The 7043-nt window shown below is 40.8% G+C and overlaps 1 pseudogene; it reads right to left on the reverse strand.

The window, feature by feature from the left end:
* Positions 1-5525: 5525 nt before the first annotated feature.
* LOC113910400 lies at positions 5526-6518 on the reverse strand (annotated as a pseudogene).
* Between the last annotated feature and the right edge of the window lie 525 nt (positions 6519-7043).

The following is a 7043-nucleotide window of genomic DNA, read 5'->3' on the forward strand; positions in this document are numbered from 1 at the left end:
TATTTCAGAGCATATCTATACATATGGCTCTGCTATGAATAGCATTTATTTAAAGTCATAAAAATGTAAATGCTGAATATTGATCTAACCAAAGTGGTATAACTATTTGGGGAGGATGGGGTGAAGGAGAGGATAAGAAATGTGCTGATGTAAAGAAAAGTGAAAGGAGAAATTACAGAATGCTTAAATCCCTCAGAATGGAGAAGTAACAATAAATATATTATTTAGAGATACAAAAGTTACCAAAAGACGTAGCTATGACAATCAAAAGTGACTGCCTCTGAAGAACACAGAACATGGGCACTGGAGGCAGGAGAATCCTAGGATTCATAGTAAGATTTATAGAATCACTTGACCCTTTAAACAACATGCATGTGAAAAGTTCTAACTTCAAAGTCAATTTTTAAAGAATCTCCAGACACACACACATATAACGGATATAGGCTCCATCCAAAGCAGAAAAGCAAACCTGCACCTAGAGGAAAAGGAAAATGGGGGAAGTGGTTTGGCTGGAACCAAAAAGAATGAGAAGGCATCATGGAAAATGAGAGAGAACAACATCACAAATAAGAAGACATCAAAGCATAATTTTCATCCTTCCAACACTGCCCAGGGCTTTCAACTTCGGAGGAGCAATCATTTGCATTACAAGTTTCACTTCAACAGGTGTTGGCATGGAACAGTTGATTAAGGGTATGGAGCAAGAAGCATAGTCGTGGCAAAGAAAGGGAGAGGAAAAGACAACATTTACATCTTGTGCAATTCATACCCATGAAGAAATCCACAAAGACCAACTGGTTGACTAGGGATTGATGGGTGCAGACCTAATACCAGCTATAGATAAAGATCTCCCCCACCCTGGCCCTTTCTCCCTCATTACACCAACAAAGGAATGGATTTGGAAGGATGGGATACCCCACTCATAGGCTCTTGTCTGGCAGAGGAGTGTGTCCATAGGGGCTTTGTTTGAGAATGTCCCAAAAGTTCCTTCAGAACCTCTGAAAATGCCTCCTCACATCAAGAACTCCATAAGCTGTGTTTCTTTCTCCGCTGAAACAATCCTGTTAGGAAAAAACAATCTTAAATGAATTCTTCTCGCCAAACTGAAAAGTTCTGACACTGATGAAGGCCATTCAAACAAGATGGAATAGGCTTTCCTGGGGCAGAGTGGTACAAACCAACAGAGTAGGTTTGTATTCACTTGTTTGTGTTTTTCCCCCAGAAAAAAAAAAGATTTATTTCTTTTTATTGATCTGGGCTTGCCTCATGATATTAATTGTGATATTATTGACACATAACCTTGTGGAAGTTTAAGATGCACAACCTGTTGATTCGAGTATTTATATATATGTGATATGATTATGACGGTAGCATTAATTAACACTTCTACTACATCACATAATTATTTATTTTTTGTGGTGAGAACATGTAAGATCTAGTCTCTTAGCAACTTTGAAGTATATAATAAAGTACTGTTGGCTACAATCATTATGCTGTGCATTAGATCTCCAGAACTTACTCATCTCTGAGTTGAAGTTTATACCCTTTGACCAACATCTCCCCAATTCCCCCACCCCCGTGCCCAGGTCAGGGCGCACTGGAAGAATTCCTCTCCAACACTCCCTGAGGCTTATTCCTCTCTTTCCCATATTCCTACTGCCTGTGAGTTCTGATCATATATTCCTTTGAGAGAGGCATTTATATCACTGATTAGCTATAGTCAAGTGGCTCTTCCTGGGGCTACAAGGAAGCAAGCCGTTGCTTTTCATCAAATGTCAGTTTGATTAATTTAACTATGAGATCAATGCTATAGTTTTTATCTCTGGATTCTTGTGGGGAGGTCCCATGGATTGCTTCAAGAACTTGACCTCGCTCTAAACCTCTAACTTGTGTAACTCTGGACAACTACTTAACTTCTTTCTCATCTATAAAAGGGAAACATAGTTCTGATGCTGTCATGAGTCTGCAATGAAATAATGACCATAAAATTCCTAGCCTAGAGTCCTCACACAGTGTTGAATAGAATAATCTAATTCCTTTCCCTCTGAGGCCACACTGTATGCAAGACCCTAAGACAACCACAGCTCTGGGGAGCAGGATAAACACAAGGCTCAGACCAAAGCATTAAGGCCTTGCCTAACGGGCTGTTCTGCGTTCTGGTCACTCACTTGCTACCTGACTCTACCTGCCCTCACCCCCAGAGAGCAAGCACCACAAATGCAAGTTCTGCCCTGCTCTTCTCGGAAGAAAGGTAAGGAGCAAAGAGGCCCACCCTGAACTTCAGACAGTAATAGGATTCCAGCATCTAATGGAGGCAGAGTTCATGGTCAGCCACAAACAAGGGTTATTCAAAAGGTAATCGAGACCCAATGCGAGGCTCCTCCACCCTGCCAGACAAATGGCCCCTTTTCTCTGTAACACTAGTTCAGAGCCACAGGTCTCCTTCCAGCTGACTCATGAAGCCGAACAAAGTGCTTCGAGCCAATTCCTCTTTGAAAGGGGCAGCTGCTCAGGTGATGTGCAGTGTAAGCCGTTTCAGCTGGCCTGGGGGTCCTACCAGGGCAATTGGGGAAGGTGCTCTGTTCTCAGCCACTCACAGCCAAAGGTTAAGATGTGTGGAGTGGTGGAGCACGGGCTCAGAAATGGGAGGAAAATCACCGCCTTCATTTTTATCTCCCTGGCAGAGGGGAAGTTATAAAAGCCGATTTCTGAGCAGTGAACCAGAAACGAGTTCATCTCTCCTGTTAGTTGCATTTCCTCAGGCAAACCTTGGTATCTCTGAGTCTCTTCAGTGAAGAAAAGAGGTGGAATTAGGTCTGTGAAACCCCTGTTTACATTAGGGTTCTCTTCTGCAAACATCTCTACCTTATAAATATTCTGCTACACATGAGACAGCAAAGGGAAACAGAACAGCTACTGTTACAGGATAATGGAAACTTTCTATCTTCTCTGAGTTTTGCATTTGAGCCAAAGCTTAAGTACCAAACAATAGTTGTCAAGAAACTCCTCATTTAAAGTCAGGTCCTAGACCCTCTATGCAAGGTTGCAAAGGGTAAAGTAGAGAGCCAGTTTTACCAGTGTAGACTATTATTTACTCCCAAGCTTTATTTAAAATTTCACTGGGGCTTAGAGTGAGGACTTCTTTAAAAAGGGGTATGTGCCGGGGGCACCTACGTGGCTGTGTAGAAGGCAGTCAAGCATCTGCCTTCAGCTCAAGTCATGATCTCAGGGTCGCGGGGTGCTAGGATCGAGCCCCGTGTGGGGCTCCCTGCTCATCAGGGAGTCTGCTTCTCCCTCTCCCTCTGCCCCTCCTCCTGCTTGTGCTCACATGCTCTCTCTCTCTCTCAAATAAATAAATAAAATCTTTAAAAAGGGGGGTATATGCCGTACGTTCCCCCTCGTCACACCTTTCTCATAGGCAGGGAAATGCTTTCCCCTCATTTTAAGGCAGGTGAGCTGCCTGAAGATGAGCCTCAAAACAACCACCCAGAGAGATTGACAGGTGCTCCTGAAGTTTGAAGAACTCCGGGACTGCCATGCACATCCGAGTAAAGTCCAAAGGCAAGAGGGTTGGACTGGAAGAAGGGGGCAGAAAGAAGAAAGAACTAAATTGGGAGTGGCCCATACTTCAAGTTAGGTTGCACAGAGGTGTGTGTGTGTGTGTGTGTGTGTGTGTGTGTGTGTGTGTGTGTGTGTGTGTGTTTTCCAAATGCCCAATATGGACTCCACAATAGGGAATCAGCCATAAATCTTAAAAAAAGACTGCCGCCAAAAGCTTCCTACCAGGGGTAAGTCAATCTCAGCAGGAAGAGGCTGCACCATGCCATCAGAGGTAGGTGGTTAGGGGCCTTGTAAGTGGCCATCCAGAAAAGGTATTACCTAAGGTATTACAGTGAAATGTAGCCAGAGAGCCCTAATAGGGAAATCTCTGTGGAACCCACAGATAGGTCCCTTGAGAAAGGGCTGGCAACTGTGCACCTGCACCCAGAAGGGGATACCAGATGCAATTGACCTATTCAATAAGACTCCCTGTTTTCTCCCTCTCCCTTCCTCTTAGTCAACCCTGCAAGGGCCAGAAGCCACTACTAGGAAGGTATATGACTGGACAAACAGACACCAAACACACTGCCTTCCTCCCCCTTCCCACTACAGATTTCTTGAGGCTGTCACAAAGACAGGGAGGGATGAAGAGGTTTTTTGCCAATATTTTCTTATGAAAATTTTCAGACATTCAGCAAAAGCTGAAAAAAATTTATCGCAAACCCCTGTAGACTCACCACCTATCTTTCTCATATATCTACCCATCTCTCTATGCATTCATTACTCCATCTTAGTTTTTATGCATTTCAAAGTGAATTGTAGACATCAATATATATCTCCTAAATACCTCAGCATGCATTAACTAGAGTTCAGTACAGTTTTTGATAAAAAGGTTACATACAATGAAATCACAAATCTTAAGTGTGTGTTTGTTGAGTTTTGACAAATACATATGTATAACCCAAAACTCTTCAAACAAAGAACATTACTATAACCCCGAAAAGTCCCCTCATGTTTTCTCTCAGTCAATCCCCACCCACTTTTAGATTTTTTTCAAGCATATATTGAGTTGGCCGTTTATCAATATAAGGTGTATTTTTCAAATTTTAGAATTCCATGTTTATTAAACCATATAGTAATGACTCCTCATTTCAGCAAAATGTTTTTGATACTCAACCCTATTGCTGTACATATCAATAGTTCTTTAACTTGTACTGCTGAGTAGTATTCCACAGATGGATTACAATACTTTGCTTATGCATTCTCATGTTTATGGACATGAGGACTGTGTCCAGTTTTTGGCTTGATGAATAAAGCTATTATGTTCTTCTACAAGTCTTGTTTTTTTAAATATACGTTTTCATTGAGTAAATACCTAACAGTGAAGTGACTGGATTTATAGAGGAAGTGTATGTTTACTTTTATAAGGAAATTCCAGAAACTTTCTAAAGTGATTGTACTTTATATTCCCACCAGCAATATGGGAGAATTTCAGTTGCTCCACATTCTTGCCAACATTATTGTTTAATCTTTCCAAACAACCATTTGGTGGGTGTGTAGTGGTATCTCATTGTGGTTTAATTTGTATTTCCTTGATGAGTAATGATGTTGAGCACTTTTTCCCATTTGTGTATCGTCCTTGCTAAGTGTCTCCTGAAATCTTTTCTTCTTCTAGAGGGTGGTTTTTGTTGTTGTTGCCATTGTTGTTTTTTTTCTTCATTATCAGTTTATAAAAAATCTTCACATACCCTCAAACCAAGTGCTCTGTCAGAAAATGGATTTATAAATATTTCTTCCCAGTCTGTGGCTTGCATATTCATTGTCTTAATGTATCTTTTGATTAGCAGAAGTTTTTACCAATTTTCCTGCTAGATCCTGTGTCAGTAGTTATAAGGTGTATTTTTCAAAAAATGTGTTCATTTCATCCACGTTGTTGAATCTGTCACCTTAAAGTTGTTCATAGTAGTTTCTCTTTTTTCAGGTTTTATATATTTATTCAGAAAGTGATGCAACTATGGAATGATGTATTTTTAGCACTATGAAGTCCAATGTCTTGAAATCCTTTCGCCCTGCAGTTCTGTTTATTACAATTTTATAATCCTGAAGAAATGCTCTTATCTGAAGTTTTTCACGCATTCAGGTATTTTGCATGATGTTTGATATGCTCAGTAATAACGGCTGCAATGAAGTAGTAGCTATGATCACAACCCTCTTGTAATCTAAAAACAATAGGGACTTTCTTTTCTGTACCGGCACCTATGAAGTTATCAGGTAGTAATTGTCCATCTGTAGGCAACTGGTCATCTTTTCCTTGATTAATTAGTATGTCCAGCTGAGCACCTGGATAGGACTTCACAAGATGGGTAGCATCATCAGCCTTCCATTTACTTTGATCTTTTCCCAAATATCCACTAAAACCTTTTCTTTCCCCCCAAGAACAGAGCACTGGGTTGCAAATTGGAACAAACACTGACACAGATTTGGACTTTCCATGATTCTTCAAAGCACAAATCAGAGCTCCATGGCCTCCCCTAGAGTGGCCAAGAATAGACCTCCTTTGGGGGTCTGTTGCAGAATTGGCATTTATGAGTTGGGGAAGCTCCGCAGTTACATAAGAGTACATTCTGTAGTTAGTTTTCCAAGGATCTTCAGTGGCATCCACTTAAAACCTGGCCCTGGTGTCAAAGGTCCCAGCTCTCATCTTCTCCTTTAATATTGCAGCCACAAGGGCTGGAATCTGGAGCAATGACAACAAGGCCATGTTCAGAGGCAGCTTGATGATAACCAGATTTTGATATAAAATTTTGTTCAGTACAAGTTAAACCAGACAGCCATGCAGCGAAGGACATTTTCCAGTTTCTACCTCTGGTGGTAAGTAGATAGCAAATTTCATTTTGCAGTTCCGTTTGACAGTCATGTTCAAAAACTTTCTGCAATCCTCCAAAGCACTTGTTGCTGGAAATTTGTTTCAATGCCATGCTTCTCCTGACCAACTGCTACTTGCTTTTTTGTCTGCCCCAAAGGATGAATGATCCTCGAGGATTGGTGGCAGGCAGGGAAATGAGCAGCAACCAGAGTGGAAAGGTGGGGCCTCATCATTTAAACTTGTTCAGAATTACTGTCCTACCCTCCTCATGTCCATAGGATCTGTAATGATAATCCCTCTTTCACTTCTGATATGGAGAATTAGTGTTATCTCCCCTTTTTTGCATGATCAGAGTAGCTAATGGTTTAGTAATTTCAATCTTTTCAAAGAGCCAACTTTTGCTTTGTTAATTTTCTTTCTTTTCTGTTTTCATTTGTCCGACCTCTGCACTTTTATTTTTATAATTTCCTTCATACTACTTCCTTTGAGTTTTCTTTGCCTTTTTTGTTCCCCCTGTCTTCTTCAGGCCATTGATTTTAGACTTTCCCCTTTTTCTAATATAAGCATATATCACTATAAGTTTCCCTCTAAGCACTACTACAGTTGTATTCTACAAATGTTGGTATGTTGTATTTTT

This window comes from Zalophus californianus, chromosome 6, assembly GCF_009762305.2.
Source record: "Zalophus californianus isolate mZalCal1 chromosome 6, mZalCal1.pri.v2, whole genome shotgun sequence".
Lineage (NCBI taxonomy): Eukaryota > Metazoa > Chordata > Mammalia > Carnivora > Otariidae > Zalophus > Zalophus californianus.